Source organism: Bombus vancouverensis, chromosome 9, assembly GCF_051014615.1.
Source record: "Bombus vancouverensis nearcticus chromosome 9, iyBomVanc1_principal, whole genome shotgun sequence".
In the NCBI taxonomy this organism is placed as follows: Eukaryota; Metazoa; Arthropoda; class Insecta; order Hymenoptera; family Apidae; genus Bombus; species Bombus vancouverensis.
Window position 1 is genome coordinate 975,275 of NC_134919.1, and position 21,305 is coordinate 996,579.

Here is a 21,305-nt window from a genome sequence, read left to right on the forward strand (position 1 = left end):
CCTCCTTTGCGGCGTAAATCGCGTTCTCCCCGTCCACCCCTTTTCATCCCCTCGTCGACCTGCACGCGACCCACTTTCTTAATTGTTCCTCTATTAAAATACACTTTAATTAATATCCATTGTGCTCCATATTTATTGCTTTGGGACTCGTTACGCATTGAACCCTGTTGGTCTACCGCCGCCTTTGTGCACGAAAAGGTCTCACCGCGTAATGAAAAAGAAGATTTATCGTTAGCTCGGTGTAAATCGTATTTTCATTAAGCACACTGGATTAATACCTAAGGGAATTCAGTTTTCACGTTTAATTCGTTGTTTGTTGAATTTGTAGTAGCTACGTATTTTTCAGCGAATCGTTATTTAAACGGAGTTCTTTTTTGAAGGATTCGATGAAAAAGTTTCACAAAAACCAATCAAATTATTTGGTTTAACCCACGATATACGTAAGTATATTAGGTTATTCAATTATACAACTATCTTAAACTCATCTTCTCCAACTTTTCTTAAATAGCAAAGCGAAAATCTTACGATATTAATAAACACGGAATCGGAATGTAATTAGAAGGTGAGAATCTCTATATTTTTATATCGCTAAAACTGAACTATTTAGGACAGGCAGTTAGGCTCAAAGATGCGCGATATTATACGTCACGTAAGAAGGAAGACCCAGCGAGATAGGTGCTTCGGATGGCAGATTAGAAGATTCCGACTAGAACGACTGAAAATCGGTTTGCGGATTTGTTGAGCTTCTACCCGCTCTTCTGCGGCATGTGGCAAGCGGTGGTCTGAAATCTATGCAAACCCGTTCGAAACTATGTAAAGCAATGCTAATCCGCCGATAAAACCCTCACCGACGAGCAAACCACGCTTGCGTTTCTGTCGTTGCATTGTTCTACCACACGCGTGCACACGCGTACATACACGCATGTACGCACGCGCGCACACACACATCGTTCATGTAGACGTTTGACACGCATGTGTTCACGCGTGCGTACGTAACACGTGCGTACGTTTATGTGTAGAATGCACCGCAATGCAGCGCCAGCTCTAGCCGGTCTGACGTATTTTCCAGTAATCCTCGGACCCCGAAGGTAACTCTATTAGATTCCTGCGAAAGGTTTACCCCTTCCGCACCCCTTGGCGCGGATCACTGCTTTGGCTAATACGTTAACGGCTCGTACTTACACGCGCCAACGTAATCGCTATCCCGAGGTTACAGGAAAATCATCACTTTTTGTCCTTATAGAACAAGTTTGTCCCTCGATCGCTGTTTGGTCCCGTTAATCAGTTTTAGTATAGTAAAATGTGTGTGTTGTGAATACTGAATTTTCTTTATACGAAGCGATAGAATGCTTGTCTTTTAGGAAAATTGGGTTTCTAAGAACATACATTTCTTGTACATTGAGGTTCGCAATTAAAACACACAATCCATAGCGAAACGATAAACAAGCGTGGTCATGATAAAACTAAACTTCATAATTCTTTGGTAATCAAAGTTTTATCAAACAATCTGTGAATCTCGATATACTAATCTCTTTTAATTAAGCGGTCGAAAGTTTTTCGGCTGGAAGCGCTGTGTCGCGTCGCGTTGGCTGTTGCGTAACGACGCCATTAAGATTTAGGGGGTAGGCGCGATTAAAACGGACAAATATTTTCGGTGACTATCTCTAAGAGGAACGTAGAAACGCGGTCGCTCACGCGGCGAATTTATGAGCATTTTAGTTGAAACATTAACGAAGAAAGCGTTTAAAACTTAAGACCTTCTCGAACTTCTTACGCGTAAACATTAAAACCTAGCTGGCTAAGTGGTACCGTTGCTTCCTCGCCAAGAGGATGTCTGTTCTCTACTATAGTCGTAAGCACGAGTTTCTTTTTCGTGATTGCTTTTGCCCATTGTTTCCAAAAGAAAATGCGTCCTAAGAAAAATATCGGCTCGACTGGAATCTTCTAATTCCAATGGTTATTTCCAATGATTATTTGTTTCGAAAGTGGAAAAGAAATGGAAGAGATTTTTGAGGTTATGTCCTTTCTTTACAAAAAGATCAAATTTTTGTTTCGTTCCGAATCAACGTAGAAAAGCTATAATCAAAGACAGTGGATCAAATAAATTTCAAAATGTTAACGCCACCGTGCTTTGTACGGAAATAAACTCAACCGAATTAGAAACATGAAACAAACGCTTAATCGCGCATCCGATATCCAAGCAGAGACAACGGACAACGGCGAAAGATCGATAATGCGATAAATTCTTCAGCATCGAGGCGATCACGTTTACCAGACGTTCGCCGAGCGCTACGTATCAATTCCTTTACAGTTTCAAAGGTTCCCTCTCACGGCTCCCTCTCTATTTCTCTTTTTTTCATACTTGCTTCTTTTTATTTTTATGACGCGTTCAGAGCAGTCGTCGGGGATGCGTGAGCGGTACAAAGCTTTCTCTCTCATTCCATGGCCAGCCATTGGAATTTAATAAAACTCTCGCTTAGTGTACGTACGCGAGAGAGCGCGTTCGAGCACGTACACGAGGCGAAACGTTTGTCCCTAGACGCACGAGCGATCTCGCGTTCAAGTGCACGCGATGAGAACGCGATTCCACCGATCGAAACAATAGTTGCAATTCTTTTAAACCAGCAACTGCTGCCGCGTACAATGTCGAGAACAAAACTTCGTGATCTTCTGTATTCTCCATATTTTCAAATTAACGGAAAACAGCGTTTAAATAAAGTTTTCAATGAGAGAAATGGAAAATTAAAAGCTCCTCGAACTAGATTATGATTTAAACTAAGGATACTCTATTGTAAGCTTGATTTATGACACGAGTTATTCATTCTTTAACGAAATTGATAAAATGTGAAATTAAGGCCATTTGGTACAAGCTAATTCTACCGAAACGGTAAGAACGTCCTATTAATCGTTGCTTAACCGCGACTACAGGACAAAAGACGAACAGGAAATTCAAACGCACGTAAAATCGCTCGTCCAACGAGTTAAGGACGTGCCGGTTTAATGGATGGTTAAAGCGTGTTTCGGTTTACGCCACGAGGATACGCGAGCATCGTTATGTTCACCCTTAACCATTCAGGATTATAGCCTACTGCTTTAAAGCCTGTACTGTCGTAACGCGCCGTGCCAGCCACCTACGTAGATGTAATATGTATGTATGTACAAACAGATGCAAGAATGATGTCGTAAATTCTTCTAATGGTATGCCATGCCTCAAAAGTGAAAAAATTGTGTAAAACAGTTAGGCTTGTAAATAATATCGTTTCCAAAGCACGACTGTTCCTAGTTACGATGCGAGTTACCACGGATGATTTCTAACTAGTTTGAGTAAAAGCTGTTTTGTTACGATAGACTTTACTGGAAAATTTCCAATTCTTTCAAATTAATAAACCATACACGATTAACTCTAAAAGTGTAAAAATAGCAGATTTTTTGAATCTTTTAGAGTGCTGATACTTCGCCACACGTCACTCCATAGAAATACGATAATTTACGATTTTATAAATATTAATCTCTAATGCACTGCCCTGTTTCAATAGCCGGGTTTCGAGCACTCACACAAACGTAAACGTTGCGATACCCGTTCCCGAAGCAGCCGGTACGAGCCGGGACCGACGGTAAAATCCATTTTTCAACGGGAACGGATATAACACCGGTGCAAAGTGAAGCCCGAGTGAAATGGCCGCGCCGCGAGGCCGTACCGCGCGGAACAATGGGCGTCAAGTAAAAATTCAAAATTAATGCGCCTCTTCTTTTTCAATTGGTCGGTGCGTTTCGCACCGCCAACTGCCCGTGAATCACACTTTCCAGAGCGGAAACCTGCGCTCTGCGTGACGATTACAACGACAGCCAAATTTTCAACTCATCTGTGCTTTTTTAACGTACCGTCTTTTTTCCATCTCGTTTCGTTGCAGTGACAAAATTTTCCACTGTCGTCAAATACGCTACCGTGCTTTGTGTTACGCGCAAATTTACAACTACTTACGAAGTTGCTTTCTATGCGTTTACGAGTTGATCTCCCAAGTTACGAGTTGATGGCGAGATTTACTTACCTGGAACAAAAGAGAAAACGATCGATTAAAAAGAATGTTAAGTATTCGAATACGAAAAGATACACAGCCAGATGTCTAAGAAATGCGTAGCGAAATACGGTCTTGCATACGATCATGTAAGACGCATGAGCATAATTGGTCTCATTAGGCTGTGGAAGCAACTTGAAGCCTAATTGCTAGGCACTAAGAGTAATTAACTGATTCGAAATCCAGTGATACTGGGAAGCTGCTTGTTTTCACGATATAATGACGGTTCGTTGACGATACAGAGATACAAGAGGTTAAGACGAGATGATAGACGATGATATATGAGATATAAGACGATTAAGATAGGATTAATTATACTTCTACAAAAAGTTATACTTCCACAGATGATCCTCAAAGAAAAATTATTGGTGTTGTAATAAAAATGTTAATTAAGATTATGATATCGCAGCATACGAAGAATCACGTTTTTCATTTCACAACGTAAGGGAAAAATTCCGGAGCCGATCGAAAAGCAACAACTTTCTGTTACCTCAATATGAACTGCTGGAACTGATCCCTGATGAAACTGATGTATACAACATATTAGATAAGAGAATAGTAAAATAGGTAGAAATAAAAATATATAACTTTGTTTCTAAAAGTTGCAAAGGAAAAAAGTACATATCGAAACTTTTTAATCTTTTAGGTAGTGCCCAAAATCTTTTCGCCAATTTGAAATTATTGGATGAATTATTAAAAACAGAACGAAGAACAAAAGTAGAACATTTTATATCGATTATACGAATTAATCAGTAAAATATTCTTCCGAATTATGCAAAAGGTTGGTTCTTTAATTATTAAAAATATTTAATACTTTTTTGTAAAGCGACTTGATTCATCGTATTTAAATTTTGCATTGAGTTTCAAACGCAATTTGCATTGAGTTTCAAATGATATTTGCAAATCTTGTTTGCAAGTCACATACAATGATTCATTTCAATTCTGTAAATATTAGTTTTGATATTCGTTATTTAATTTACGCACATTTCATTCATATGTGTGATTGGTTTTTCAATAGGGCACTTTTCCAAAATAAATGAATAATTAACATTGAAATCATAGTTCTAATCAGATTTATATCACATTTAATGTTAGTAATTTTTACATTAATTAAATTATCGTATTAAATAGACGCAACTAAGAAATTAAAGATAATTATCTTTTCATGTTTTCGCTAAATTCGTCTATGCGATGAGTTTAAACGTAAAATTACCAACGCCTTGCTAATCACCAAAACCTTCCTTCAATAATTTACACGATGTTCTCGAAAGCAATGACTTTGCTCGCAACAGTTCAAGTTTCTTGGTATAATCCATCCCAGTAGTATCTGCAATAGCAGCAACAACAACAAGAACGAGGAGGACTAGTTCTGCTACGATTACGATTGCGACTACAACGAGTAGGTGGTTGTTTGTAAGTTGGTACGCCAGTAATAGAGGACGAGTTCGAATCGTACCGCCCAACTAAACCGATATATCTAGCAGTCCGATGTCTGCAGAGTTTCCACCAGTACGGCAACTCAATCTGATAAATGTGCACGAAATTAATTAATTAATTAAGAATCGTTTGACACGACACTGGTATTGTAAGCGTGTTATGTGTCTTGTAAAATACTATATAATATATATATATATAATATATAAATATAAAAACGAATAAAACGGATAAAAACAGATAAAACCGAATAAAATCCGTTGTAATTGTATTCTCATTGATCAATTACACAAAATTAATTTTGAAAAAAGGGAATAAAATCAATTCGTTCAAATATCATACGCATCATATTGTGACTTCTCGCATTGCTGAAAAATTTTGCTAAATCTGGTCAAACATTTAATGAATTAATATTGGAGAAAAAAGAAACTAACTGTAAAATGATGTTTAAACAAAATTGCCACTGGAAAACCGTGCCGGTGCAAGTTTTGTTTCGACGCCAGAGAGAAGGGCTGTAGAAATTATACAAGGAACCAGATTGGTTCGCTATATACGCAATAGGTTATCGTTTATACATAAAATGGATTGTATCAATGTGTCCGTTGATCGGATTCCTGCGCGTCTGCGCGTTATTGTTAGAGGACACACGGAGAATCTATATAATAATCGTTTTCAATTCACCGATTCCCCTTGACTTTCGTAGAACCAATAGCCATAGAACAAAGGCAAGCAACGGATATTGCCTCGCAGTTTGGCAATTTCCCAACAGCGGTTCCTCGATTTTCACCATTCTGATTTGCCTCTTTTTGGGAACTTTGATTTGGGCTCTCTTCCTATTTCTTTCTTTCTGTCGATTACACGAAACGAGAACAAATACGTGATTCTACGCTAGAAACTATTGCGTAACAGAGCTACTGTAACATTTTTTGAAGTAAAGCGTTACTGATGAATAATCTGTTAACTTGTCAAAGATTTAGATAGCTACCTTACTATACGTAACACCAAATAACTATTTTCTCTTTCCCGCTACTATCTTTCATTTAAGCTTCTCTTTCCCTCTCTAATTTTTACCTCTTCGTCTTCTTCTACGCCCTATTTAGGATTTTATGATCGATCGTCCGGCAAGCACGAAACACGCTAAAACGTGAGCAAGCCAACGTGGCAATTAAAATGCGTAACAAGCCGAACGCTTCGATTCTTTGCAGCGGGACGATGAAAAGCGAGGTTGTCAGGAGCAGGTATGGAAGTGTTCCTCCGTTCGAATCTTAATTTACCTGTCTATTCAAGTTTCAATCAAGCCAACGTGGGAGGCATGGTGAACCATGGCGGCACGCATTTGCAGCCCCTCTTGTACACGCGATGCATGCGTCCGCATATGAAAAGGGTTGTCTGTTCAGAGATACTTCGAAAACTCTTTCGTGACAGCTCGTTAATTCGTAAAACGCGTTATCGTTTGACAACGCGCAATAATTAGAAACGTCAAAGTAATCGAACGATATGCGCACCGGACGTATACGAGAAGAATTCTGTACGGAACAAATCCATCTAAATAATATCGTTCGACGCTTCAACATAATGGTTTCTTTACAGGGTGAAAAGAGCGAGAGTCTGGGGATTCGCAATCATTCCTCGTTCGCTTTCGTACATGAGATCTTACGATGCTCTACATCGCTTTGAGAAATGTTTAATCAGAGGGAATTCGAATTCTATTCCAAACAGGAAAAAGGAGGAACATGATATTACTATTCATAGATACGCGTATTAAATAAAATTCCTTCGTTTCGTTTTAAACGTTATATTTTATCGATCGTAATTCATCGATTAATTAATTTTTATAAGACTCAATTTATTTTCAGAAATGTTTGACAGGCAGAAATACGAAGTTGATCGTCTGAGGAAACGGAATCGGGGCCTCCAATGTTCGATTCCAATATTTATTACTCTCTTAAAGAAAAGCTAAAAGCGTAGGGCAGACACGACACGAATTTTGCAAACAACGCAATTCAGAAGTTTCCACTGGAATTAGCTGAAATAATCTCGGGTAAAATTTCAATACAACAATTCTCTCGCGTTGATCATCTTTTCGTTTAAATCTTGTACATCGTATTTGTATCTATCTATTTGTCATCAAAGAATGAGAAAGCATCGGAGCTTCGTTCGTATTATATTCGCTACGACGTCTTGTACATTCAACAGCGCCTATATACAATTAAGAATCTATAAATGAAACTTAAAATCGTAAACGAAAGAAATCCTAGTCGTCGCCATCCCCCTCAACAAAATCTCTTCATCTCAAAATCAAGCGGGACACCGTCGAATTTCGTCACGATTAGACATCTTCAACGCGTTTATTTCAATTATCTCGGGATTTCATTACGTTACGATAAATCAGCGTAAAATTCGGCAAGCGGCACGCGATCGCCTTGTCAAATATCCGACGAGCCGAGACTGGCACACGAACACGAAATCCGTTCTCGCTCGATGATCGGTCAATTTCGCGAACGCTCATTCATCGATGGAATTCGATTGGCCGCATTCGCGTGTACGAAATTTTAATTAACGAACTGCCGTCGCCCCGGCGCAAAAACGGCCGAATAAAGTTACGCTTCGTGAAAGGCTATTAGCCGGGCAAAACGTTCCCCGCGGTGCGTTTCGCAAAAAGCGAACTACGGACGTGGTGTCTGGCCGCGCGCCGCCGCCGCCATGTCTCTCCTCTCCTCTCCACTCCTTTCTCCTCGCTTCTCTTCTCTCTCCTGCCTTCGTTATACCGATTTTCGTCGTTCCTCCACTCGTTGCTGGTTTGCCATCCCCCAACGAACGTACCCTCGTCAACACCCCGCGATCCAGTCTCATCGAGAAATTAACATAGAGTAATTATCCGGCCGAATCATATTCCAACGTGTAACAGGGACTGGCAGCCCGTACGACGGAAAATTAATATTTTATTACGTCGCCTATTAAGCGCGGATTAAACGGGAAGCACGTTGCATGTTACACGGGATATCGCTATTGTTATTGCTCTTTTTTTCTCTCCTTCCTCCTTTTTTTGTTTATGAAAATTTGTTTCAGCGAGAAAAATGAAAGAGATTTTGGATTTAGTTGCACTTGGTTCGACGAATGCATTTCAAACAGGAATTGAGAACTAATATTTCGTTTGCAATTATTTCTTCAGCCGATTATCTACATCGCTTCCTAACACTATACTACTAATCTAGAAAGCACAATCAAAAGAACACATTCTTCTGTTGAAAAAACAAAATTACATTGTCCTGGAAAATTCGGGGAGGAGACAAGAGTAAAGGGAGCTTGCTTCCCGAAACTCAAAAAGAAGATGAAAGTAGAGAGGCTACTTATTTTCCTTGAAGAACAGGTCGCCATGCGCTGTGCAAAAGGGCCTGGTAATCGGATGTTCTGGTGTCAAAGGAACAATCAGCCTACGAAGGAACAAAGGAGACGAAACATCTTCTCCTAACATCTGTAGTCAAGGAATTTCGAATGTTATTCGTTCGATGCTCGTATAGCTGATTGTACCGTGATTATTACACTAATATCCTGCATATGCGTATAAAACTGGTGTAGCACGAGGCTTGATGTTAAAGCTGTGACTTTTTCAGCCTTATAGCCGTCATTCGTTCTTTTCCCAAAATTTTAGGTTGGAGATGCCTCTGAAGACCCGCACCGGTGCAGCAGAAATCTGATACGGGCTGGTGCGCAGACATGGCGCACGTAACGTGGACAATGGGTCGGTTTGTTGGGTTGGTACCGTTGGCCGGTCGCCAGCTATATTGTCCACGCTGCCACGGTTCGTGCAAGCGAACTTCTACCTACGTACACCTATATACCTACACCCAATGGGTGCATATATTATATACAGGGTAATGATAGAACGACCGTTTCGCAAGCACGCGTTGTACTACGTGGGGTTCGTAATGGAGAGGTGAAATTGTTTTCGCGACTTCTGGCTGAGACTATTGTAGAGTTCGCGTGTTTTGGTTGGACAGGCCAGTTTTTGCAGCGGCGGGAGAGAGGAAATTAGTTCCCACCTTCTGAATTTCACATGTACTCTAGCATACCACTGTCCGTGCTTTATACGACGAGTAGTAGAGTGCCTGTTGGATGTCGTTGACGACGAGTTATAAATTCGTATACAGCACTTGTACAGGATTTGGTTTGACGAGGCTTGCGTTAGAAATTAACGCAGCGAAACCATTACAGGAATGGTGATTAAATCGAGCAGAATCTACACGCGTCATTTTACTTCCTTAATCCTTTAATCCTCTAGTCCTCGAGATCTTATAGTTTCCTACAGGTGCCTCTGGCCATTGCGTGAATCGAGTTCAATTTTTCGTTTGAAACAACGAAGTACGACGCAAAATGTGTAACTAGCAATCAAAATTATTTCAATAAACATTTTACGTTCTAAAAGATATTTGTTTTCGTGGTGTGTATCGTGTGCATCGATAGCTGCATCGTGTAATCAACAGTTTGCTGACTATATGTATCGTCGAAAATTTAATTCTTAGTTCGCAGCTGGAAGCAGGGCAAGTTTAATCGCAATAAACAGAAAAGTCTGATAGACATTGTCTTTCGCAGTTTCACGCCATCTTCGGAGGTTTAATCCCTCGGCGCGCTCGCCGCGATTATCCAACCGACGGAGTAACCGTTAATTGCGAGACTCCTTAATAATTCGTGGCACGCGTCCGCCGCCTCGGGGCTAGTTTCCCCCGTGTTCGTTCCGCGGAACGTGCGGAAACCGGTGCGAGACGGGGAGAAATAGAAAAGTGAAAATGCTGCTTGCAGATGAAAATGTCGTTAACGAGATAAGGGAGCGTGGTTACCTTCGAACAGCGCGCGCTGCAAACCAACTTGCTTCTCTACATATTATCGCGATACAGCGTGCAAGAACTTTGTATCCTTCCCGTGTTAATATTTGGCTTACAATTAGTTGATCCTTTCGTACCGCTCAAATTTAGATTTTAAGAACAGTTTAAGGAAAAATGGATGGACTTCTGTCTAATGGAAGTTGATAGGTAATAAGAACCATCGACAGCATACTCAAACTGTATTTTATATTAATACTAAGAATACCGAATCCTTCAAAAAGGCGGATTTCAGATTCTCTCTTTTACAATTACCAAAGATATGCATCTATTTCTACCAAAATTAATATCCATTTTTATTCAGATAGTGATGTAATTACATAGATCTATTTACTTCAATTAATATCGTTTGAAATATATTTAATGATTTATACGTAGAAAATTTAGCTATAAATTAAGGCAGTTCTAATGTTAACTTCGCTTTGATCAGAGAATTTTTAAGATCGAAGATAGCTTAGAAATGTTGCAATAGAAAAATCGATCTCAAGTTAATGTTGATGACCCTCTTGTCGATAGAAAAAGTTCCATGCACTGGTTAACGATTTATTTTTTATTTCGTGTCTATATAAAGAGGTTGCCTCTGTCTTAAAATAAGCTTCGCTCTAACATACATATAACATTAGATTATAACTGTATTAGAAGCTATATAAGATTACAGCATATTGCGTTTCATTGTCAATAACCACGTCGATTCTTATAAAATTGATCAAAGGTGAAGAAACGTATTTAAAAAATATCTTAAAAGCTACTATCCGTGCTGCTAGATGAAATAACTGAATATATAAATAAAGCAAATAATCAAGGAAGTACTTGAGAATTACGTCACGAATAGCCTGCTATTTCACGTGCTGCAACTATGTATCATCTAATACAGATATATTTATAGATTCATGCGTTCTTTGCGTTATTCGAGCGAGTGAATAAGGTAGAAGGAAGATGAAAAAATAAAACGACGAATAAAGCAATAAAACGTTAATTGATGTGACGCAGTTTACTTATTAGAATAGATCGACTGCTTATATAACATAAACCGATCCCGAAATATTACGTCGCCAATGTAATCCTATAATTATACGTATATTTGCAAGTTTGACTATGCAACGTTTTTCGAGCGCGGGAAAATTTAACGAACCGAGAACATTTCGTTTTATAAGCAGAATATAAACGGAAAAATCATATAGCATTGTCAAGATCGTGCACGTTTTCCCGGAATTTTAGACACGAATCTGAAACCAATGGACAGGGCGCGATGCCAGGAGGCGCGATATCAAAGTAGAACATGATAGATCATTCTAAAGGCTGTACAAACTGTCGACATACCGAAGCAACACTTCGCAGACCGTTTGTGCCACCTGATCGCATACCGGTGCTCGTCGACAGCCACGGCTGCCGGACATACCGGAAGGTCGGATCCCGGATCTCCAGACATCCAGACAATGCCTATCTTTCCGGCAGATAGACCTCTGACAGACGATGAGCCGAGACTCACTCGATGGAATTTACCAGCCATAGAAGCGACGATTGCTTGCTGTAGATCGTAGATGTTTCCTCTAATTCGATGCCATAGTACCATTGGTTGACACATTTTTTACAAATATTCGTCGTTATCGTAGAAATGATTATCGCGCTGTCTCCACGAATTGTGAAAAGATAGTTTCTCTGGACAAGCTATTATTAACGGTGAATATGACAGGCAAACGTAGCAAATGCGTTAATACTGCAACAAATAGGAACAAGATTTCAATTTTTCAAAAAATCATCCGCTCCCTAGACAAACTGTCAAAGTATACTTCGCTCGTGACAGAGGAAAGAGATTACTCTGTGTCTGCAAGAAACACAAACGCAGAACATCGTCGAGGAGGAAAATGTGAAATTTTCGATGTGTCGAGAGTGTCAATCGGTTTGCCTAGAAGCGTCGACACATTAATACCTTCTTCCTAACACGAGCAGGCTCTACGGCGAAATTGAAAAGTCCGAATCTCTGGATTTCGCGAAACATAGTCGAACTGTCGGCCGAACCCGTTATCAACGAATGGCACGCATTCGACCGAGCTTGACTCGTCAAAAGAGATTCTCTACCCCGCAGTGTCTGCTATATCCCATGATCCGAGCAAATCTATCTTGAATTATCTTGAAATACTGCCAGTAAAGTTATATTTGTTCTCTCGTAACCCTTTCTCTTACCCTCCTTTGTTGCTTTTCGACGAATCGTAGAAAATCTGATAACAAGTACGAGCTCTGCAACTGGACATATGTAGGTATTCGTTGCGGTCTGGATCCCCTCAACCTCGACAGTCGCTTCAACCGATTTATAGTTAGCCTATAGCGACCATGCAACGTTCGGATAAACGCGCGAATTAGGGAAAATGAATGGGGAGTTATGACGGTTGCGCGAAATAACCAAACAGAGCTCCACTCATGGACATAGATTAGGCTTTTCAATGCTACATTTCTTTTGCTCGATATATCTCACTCTAGATTTAGTACGTTATGCAAGATTCCTTGAATGGTTGATTAAGTAACGAACGATAATTAAATCTATGTTATTTTGAAGTTAGAATGAAAATAACATTATTATCTCTAGGGTAATGGTGAGACAAGAAACTTTTATTCTTCTTCCTAAAATATATACGAAATGATAATTTCAGAATTTAAATAGAATTTTTCTCGAGTTTATAATGTAGTTGAATTTTTAAAACCATGTATATCGTATTAAAAGTTATCATGTACTTTCCATCTCTTACGAAGTAAAATGCGTTTCGCGGTAGATTTTTCGTTTTTACTTAATAAGGAAATACTTTTCGTAATGCATTTTAAAGAAGCATTATATTTTCATGATATACAGATGTGAGAACTTTTTAATAAGGTCGCTTTAATCGCAGCATTTAATAAACATGATTTTTAGTTACACACTTGCATATTTTGAACGATATTTCAAGTGAATCTTGTTCTCTACCACAAAACACGAGTGACTGTAGGTTCCTATCCTGTGATATCCTCTCGTTCCTACTTTAACTAAACTCCAAGCTTAGTTAGTATAATTTCCATCAATTAATAGCATTTGAATCTACGCAAATGTTTTTTTACGTTCATCTTTCGTTGTACAAAAATTACAAATTCTATGCGTTTTTACATCTTGAAATTTCTCCTAAATCCACAGACGATTGGGATCTGGGTATAAAAATTCAAAGACCGTAGCAGAGTTAACCAAGAAACTGCACAGTCTATCGTGACTCAACACCTGTTTGCAAACTATCAACGAACTTAATCTCCGACCTTGTTCCTCTAGATCGTTTTTGCTTTCGATTTCGTGCAACTCATGTTTCCTATTTCAATCCTTGACACTAGGAGCAAAGATAAGAGAAGGGTAAAAGAATTGGAACGATGGTAGAAGCAACGTGGGGATCGTGGATGTTTTAATCTAAAGGTCGATGTGCTAGTCGGGTTATCGACGCCAGCCGCTGGAAACGCCGGTGGTTTCCGTCCGAGCGATGATTTTCGAAGCAGGACGCGTTGCTTCGAGCGGAGGTTTATCGCATGTACCGGAAATCCGCGGAAAAATGCCAAACGTGTCGTAAATAATCGCGTACGCGATGCTCTTGACGCTGACGCTATGATCGAACATTTATTGCATGCGCTGCCACATTTTTCTCACGCCAATGAAACGTGTTCTTCTTTTTTCCCCGTTGAATTTACGCATACGTATAGGACATTATTCGTGGCGTTTGTATCATGCTAATGATTAAACGAAAAAAATCATTTGCTAATGATTAAAGATATTCCGTTGCATTTTATATCGTATTCTTTGAAATTAGAGATTAACCGATTAATAGATTGCACATATTGTAGAGTTATAAGGAATTTAAGTTAATAACTAAAAATTTAAACAAAGTAGGTACTTTCTGTTTTCTTTTGAAATGGAAATTTCTAGAAGATAATTAAACATCTACGATAATCGACGATTGAAATACCTTATTGCTGGTCGATAAAAATATAATATCACTAGGGTCTCATGGCGATGGTTTCGAAAGAGACCAAAGTGCATACGCGCACAGGTGAACTTTTAATCCAAGCACCGGCCCGTGGCATCGAGTTATCAGAAACAAAGAGGGCAAAGTACACGGTGGTTTCCGGCGTCGCAGAAGCACCGTGTGACAACACGGGGAGACAGCGCGCGAGCTAAAGGCAAAGGAAAAGGGAAACGGGGAATTTATCGGAGCGAGGTAGAGGTAAAAAGCACGCGAAGCACGCCGTAAATAACCGCGTGCCTAGTGCCTCGATGCGTCGCGACACACAACGTCTCTTGCAATCGAGTTTTCATTGCGCGTGCACCTGTACATTCGCTGCTACCACATATAGACGCGTCGTTTGGTCCACGTGAAACGATAAATCATAGTTGAGACGGAAGACGCGATGGTTTTCGCCATGTGTGACTGCTTCCTGTAGAAATTCCCTGGATAGTCAAGCCTTCTAACGTTGTAAAGAGATAAATTAGCCTCAATTGGTTAGTAGAGCAATGCAAAACCTAGTATGCGCACGAGCATGATAGAAAATAGAACTTTTGAATATTTCTAAGGGACGCAATGTTTCAGAATTGATGATTAATACATTTTAACGACAAATCACAATATCTGCAGAAAGAAAAGCATCACATGATATTCTCGAAAATATTCTTCTTGAAAATTCACGTATAAAATCGATGTTTCCTTTATTCTATGTATCAACTTAATTTCACACCACTTGGGAGTTGGAGTTTAGTTGACGAAGGATTTGCGCACGCATGTTTAGATAATTAACTATATAGAAACCTTACTCGAGCGCGTCTTTAACTTTAGGATAGGAGTCAACGACCTCCTGGTCTGAATCAACTAAACACTCGAATCTAGGACAGCTGAGGTAATATCCAAATGGAAGTTTTCGCTTTTAATTAGAACTTGATGTTGTAATATCCATCGATGAAGCGAGAAGCTAAGTAAATTATACATTTCAGAAATAAACTAAGGATGATACATTATAGAATATATTTAGATCGTTAATTATTTCGAATAAAAGTGTCCGTTCTTTAGAATTGATAATTGGTAAAATACCGTTTTTCTTATTCACGGATATTCGTGCTGTCTGTAGAATCTCAGAAAATGTCCGAAGTTTACGATTCGGGTAAAGCGATACTGTCGTTCAAAGGAACAAACATCATTTAACAACGAGATGAAATCCTTCGCGACCAGTACACAGTAGTATAATATTTCAGCTGATACTCATTTAAAGAAATGTGGTCTCATTCTTAAATCTCCAGCATATTTACTTCTATTCGTCAGAGACGTCAATAATACATTTATTGCCTCCTGTTAAAACGAGTAACGTCATTGTTTATTTGGCGAGAGAAACCTCTCTAGGTAAAATTATGAGGAAAAAAAAAGAATTATCGGTTAGTCTGATACAGGTAATCTGAACGATAGTATAGCATCATTGACAGTTCACGTATCCATTCCCTGGTAACTCCCACAGGGCCGATAAGTTTCGTCAATTCATTAAACAAATATTCCTTTCTCCCTGTTCCCAACACAATTATCTCGCCATTCCATTCCTTCGATCAAAGCAATCACAAAACGCCACCTACTACCTCCTACGATACACCATGGAACAAAACGAAAGCCAACCACCTCAAAACCTCTCAATCTCACGGGCTCCATCCGAAACGTGGTCGAAACATGGTCGAACGGGCTTCAGCTTATTTCCACCGAGACGACGAACGGTGTCAATGGTATTTTTGCGAGGTAACACACAACCAGACAGGAAGCGGCGAGTTATTCTCGCGGAAGCAACAGACGCGTCGCATGCAGCTATATTAATCGCGATTCCAATTAACTGGTGCTCTTGTAATACACGCGTGCTAAGTCTAATGCGGGATAGCGATAAATCAACCAGAGGTTCATGGCATCCAAAGTCAGCATCTGTTCGACCAATTCGTGAAGCTGAAGTCTCGTTGTTAGCTCTCGTGCTCGTTGTTATAAGTTATAACGTTCGGTATTTGCGCAGTGCGTGCCAACTTATACTTAAAGGACCATTCATGAGTCCACGGACTTTGGATCCTGTTAAATGACAAAAGTAAATAGTTCATGACCATGATTGTCTATCCATACGTGTGTTTCTATTCTACTATCTCTTGCATCTCTGGCGTTACTCTTTAAACTTCGCATGCGTGATTTCTCACATGGTAATTCTTTATTGCTACATAGAAAAAAAATGGAGCCGCTTAAGCTAAAAAGCTTGCTGTCTAAAAGTCCGACGAATAAATATTAAATCACGTACCATCCGAATATTGGCAGTCAGATAGTGGGAACGCTAAATGTAAGCTCTTAAAAATAGCAGTCGTCCTTGACTGTATCATAAACCGCAGCTAGCGATAAACTCTAACGCTGATTGCCGATGTCGAACGATGAATCAAATGGTTGGCGATTCGACCTGCAACGTCGTTGAGAAACGCGGTCCTCGATTGCACGCCAAGCTTCGTAATGCGCGGCCCATTGTCAGATAAGTAATGGCGTCGCGCGGCCCCATAGTTCGCATATGCGTCCCGAATAGCGGGGCTGCAAATCATCAACGAATCGGTGACCTCCCTCACGAAATACGCGAATGGAACGAGACACGCGGATCACGGCCTTTATGCCGATCAGGCGTGTTATACTGGACTCTCGTACGCGATCGGAACGCAAACTCGGTCTGCCACACTCGATACGCGTGATCGTTGCTTCTTGCTGATCGATGTTACGTTTCTAGAGAAATTGCATTTTAGAGATATGCCCCGGATGATTTGCGTACATGTCGTCACGATTGACACGTTTCGTCACACGTGAGACATCGATTGGTACACGATAATTGAATTTGAGAACTTCATTAGGCGAATTTTTGAATAAAGTTGTACATTTCGACTTACCAATTTCTTATAAAAATGAAAATACGAATTATACGAGAGTCGCGGACGCTATTTTGTCTACTACAAATAATTAACGATGTAATATTATAAATAATCAACGACACTTTGAAACAGAAAATTATGTTACGATGAAAATTATTCTAATACTATGCTGCATACAATCATGTAACCGATATAACCAATGAACATGATATTGAAGGCTGTGTTATATTCATGAGGGCAGTTTTTAATACAGCTATCGGCAAACTAATTGTTGTAGTAAAAATTGAAAAAGAAGAATTTTGGAATAATCGCTTTGTTACAATCGGAATAGATTTAATAACGTTTTTCGCTAGTTACATCACCGACTTAAACCATCCGATTCACACGTGTTCTCATGCTTCGCTTGAATACAAAATTCAGATTTAGTCGCGTGAGTTTCTGTTTGAAAGGAAATGACAACGGTAAACCGAGTTAGGATAATTTCGGGCCACATCTGCGCAACCAGTAATGAACGACTCTTAAATAATGTTGTCTGATTTAGAATTCCAAGCGTAGCACGTTCTGTAATCCAAAAGAGATTTAACTTGGACCAATATGCGAAGCAACGGCAGCCACGACACCTGTGATAACGATATGATCCTGCTTAAATCACGGGATTATGTACCCTTATTGTTAGTTCAATTCGTGACCAACTATCGTCAAAGTAATGAAGATGAAAATGCATCTCGTAATCCGAATGAAATAACGTTGTTACTTTCCATTTTCATATCTTCATATTCCAAACAGTTCAGTCGTTTCCCAAAATTCCCAAGAATTTTTTATATGATTTATTATCGTCCCGTACAAAGTTTGTCTTTGTTAATATACAATTTTAAACATCTCACTTTTCGTATTTTCGTATCTTCATCCAAAATCCTCTAATTTTGTGGAACACACCCAGCTTTTAGCCAGTAGCGTACGTTGGCAAATATACGGAGCAACACCTGATGTTGGTCGTAAAAATTTATCGAAGCTGGCAGTTGCAAATAAGGAATTTACGCAACGAGGGAATGATCTGTATGAGGGAATGCGATGTGATAAAAGCATGGTATGCGAATGCAACGGCTCCGTGTTACACTTGGTTGAAAATACGAAAAGGTTACAAGTGCACGAAACGATCGCCAGTGAACAGGCGACTCTTTCTACTATACAAAGGTGAAACTTTATTGTGATACTCATACCCCACTGCCGTCCATAGTATATTACTGAATTGCTTCTATTCTTCTCTTAAAAGCGAGAAATACAATTTCAAGGGATCGCGTTATATACAGGGTCAACGACCGTTTTCACGAAGCGTATCGACTACCTACCGATTGCCCCGCCAAATGAATTAAACGTTACTGTTTATGTAAAAAGAAATTTACGAAACTATACTTTTATCGACTGTGGTATGTTTTTGATTTTTCTATTTTGAGGTTTAGATCTTTAAAATGTTCGAGGTAAAGAACATAAGAACACCGTTAAAGAAACCCGTTATTCCGGATAATTTGGGTGGAAAAAGTTGGAGGAAACGTTTTTAACGCTAATATAACTGCTCTGAAAAAGGGAGCTGCGTTATCAAAGTAGATGCAAGACACATCGAACGAAACTCTTTTAAACAGAAATCCTATTTGTATCGCTTGGCAAAAACTTGTCTTTTTACGCCGAACAATATAACTTCTATTTAGAATTTTGAAGTTGGGATTATGTTACGTACTACCTACTTGCAGTTTATCGATTCATATAATAATAAAATTCCAAACTCCCTTCTCTCTCCTCTATTTTTCCACTATTTTCAAAGTACCGATTTGCCTGTATTGCTTTATCGATTTGTGATTAACTAATTACTAAAATATCTCAGTTGGAAACATTCGGAAATCCAGAAATGCTCGCGAATTTTCATTTTCCTGATGGTGGTGATAAAAGGGATGCATTTCCGAGATGTTAAGTATCAGAGGAGCGTGGTGCTGCTGCACGTGTGTATAGCCACAAATTGTCGGTATCTGGGTCAACTCGAATCAAACGGTTATTGTTATTCGCTCTTTCGGAATAATCCGGAACTGGTACCGAAATTAACGTCGGATCGACGCCTGGCGGCTCCAAGATGCTCGAAATCTCAGCAATTACACCACTTCCTCCGTTCACTGCCACGTCGTCGAACCACGTTTCCTACGCGCGAATTTCAAACACCCACGCCGTTTGACTCACCTTCAAACGAAATTCAGCCAGAAAATGGTCTCGCTATTCGCATCGAATCACGTCTATCGGCCACGAAATCGCGAACAGGATTACCAGCACGCCTTATCTCTACGGTGTATTTGTGCCTCGCCATCCAGGGTAACTAACAAAGCTACAATACGAGGTGAAAATGAAATCCAGATAAGGCGCAACGAATTTTTCCTATCTATCGTCATTTTCGATGTCATGTTTTCTTTACCGTTTCGTTATAGAAATCGATGAATTTTCCACTATGTCGCAGTATTGTTTTTTAACAAAATATGCGTAATAAATCAAAAATATTGACGACTAAGAGATCCACAATCAATTACACCCTTGGTAGTAAAATTGAATCGTTTAAGGAGGAAAGAAATTTTAATACAAGGCAACAAGAAAGTAACATTTCCATCTATCCATGAATATGAGTAAGGTAAAGGAATATGGTCTGCGAGCTACGATTAAAAGGATTGGTTGCTGCGAAAGAAGTTGGAAAAGGAGGAAAAAGAACACAGCCGATCTTGTTTACGATTTTTCAACAGTATGAAACAGTTTTGAAAACAGCCGATCGAACTAAATCGCAAACAACGCGTACAGATGCACGCTGTATAAAGGGTTTTCGTATAAATCCGGATTCATCGGGATCGCGTGCTAACCCAAAAGCAAATATTTCTCGACGTGTGGATTTCGTTATTCCCGCTAGCCACGCCGTAGGCCATCATTTTTCCAATGAGAATTTGCGCACAAGCGCCGTATAAGCACTAATGACATTCGTATAAAATCTTATAGGAGCTGTTTGATCGCAGATCAAAGAAATTTTTAAATATCTAGTCGAATAAGGTACTGTGTTATTTAAATTATCATTTTCGAAAAATCTGATTTAAGTAATTTGACTCAAACGAATCTGGCATGGATCCGCGAACGGGTAGCTCGAAAGTGAGTTCAATTTCACGCATGATCGAGAAACAGGACGGAAAGTTGGCGATGTTTTAGAAGCTGAAATTACGACTTAATAAAAGTTGCCCGCAACGTTGTCCGTGATCGATAACCACGGCACATTCTCGCCTCTTCTCTCTGTCCGTATAATTTTCAGCACCTCTTGCACGGGAATTGGAGAAACGTTATTGCACCACCAGCCGTCGCGTCGTTGGGACTCGATGCCACAATCGACTTCCGCGAAACAACTTAATCGCTTCCTCGTAAAAATTACGATCGACGGTCACGAGTGCGTGACAATGACGATTAGTTCGTGTTTCGAAGCTCGATCACGATTGTTTGGCGTTTGCGTTGGTTACAGGCGCAAAAAAGTGCGTCGATACTCTTCTTTCGTACGTACGCGTACAATATACACACATATACGTATATCACAGATATCGATATTTACAAAGAAACGAATAGGAAGAAGAGTCATCGACCGTCGAACACCGTATCGATTAAAGTCTGATGAAAAGTTGTTCGTCCCAACAGTGCATTAATCTATTCACCGGTGAGAGAACGAGAACAGTGAAAAAGAGCTAGTAACTGGGAGAGACGAAGTTCCAACCATTATTGCTATTTTTTACACGAGTTGGCTTGCCAGCTGAAAATTACACGCGCATTAAATATATATGTAGGGATGGAGGCAGATCGATTTTATGAATACTTATTCCCTGGCAAATCATGCTCCTATTCCTGCATGTTCCATTTCGAGCCACGTAATACGGTTGGAATTTTCGATGACTGACACGAATTGTACACCTGACGGTTCATTTAGCCAATGAACGAAAA

The 21,305-nt window shown here is 39.7% G+C and overlaps 1 protein-coding gene across 15 annotated transcripts in view; it reads right to left on the reverse strand.

Moving 5' to 3' along the window:
• The window catches only part of LOC117159936 (CUGBP Elav-like family member 1-A), a 355,184-nt gene that overhangs the window by 212,058 nt on the left and 121,821 nt on the right, over positions 1-21,305 (reverse strand). The window lies entirely within an intron of this gene.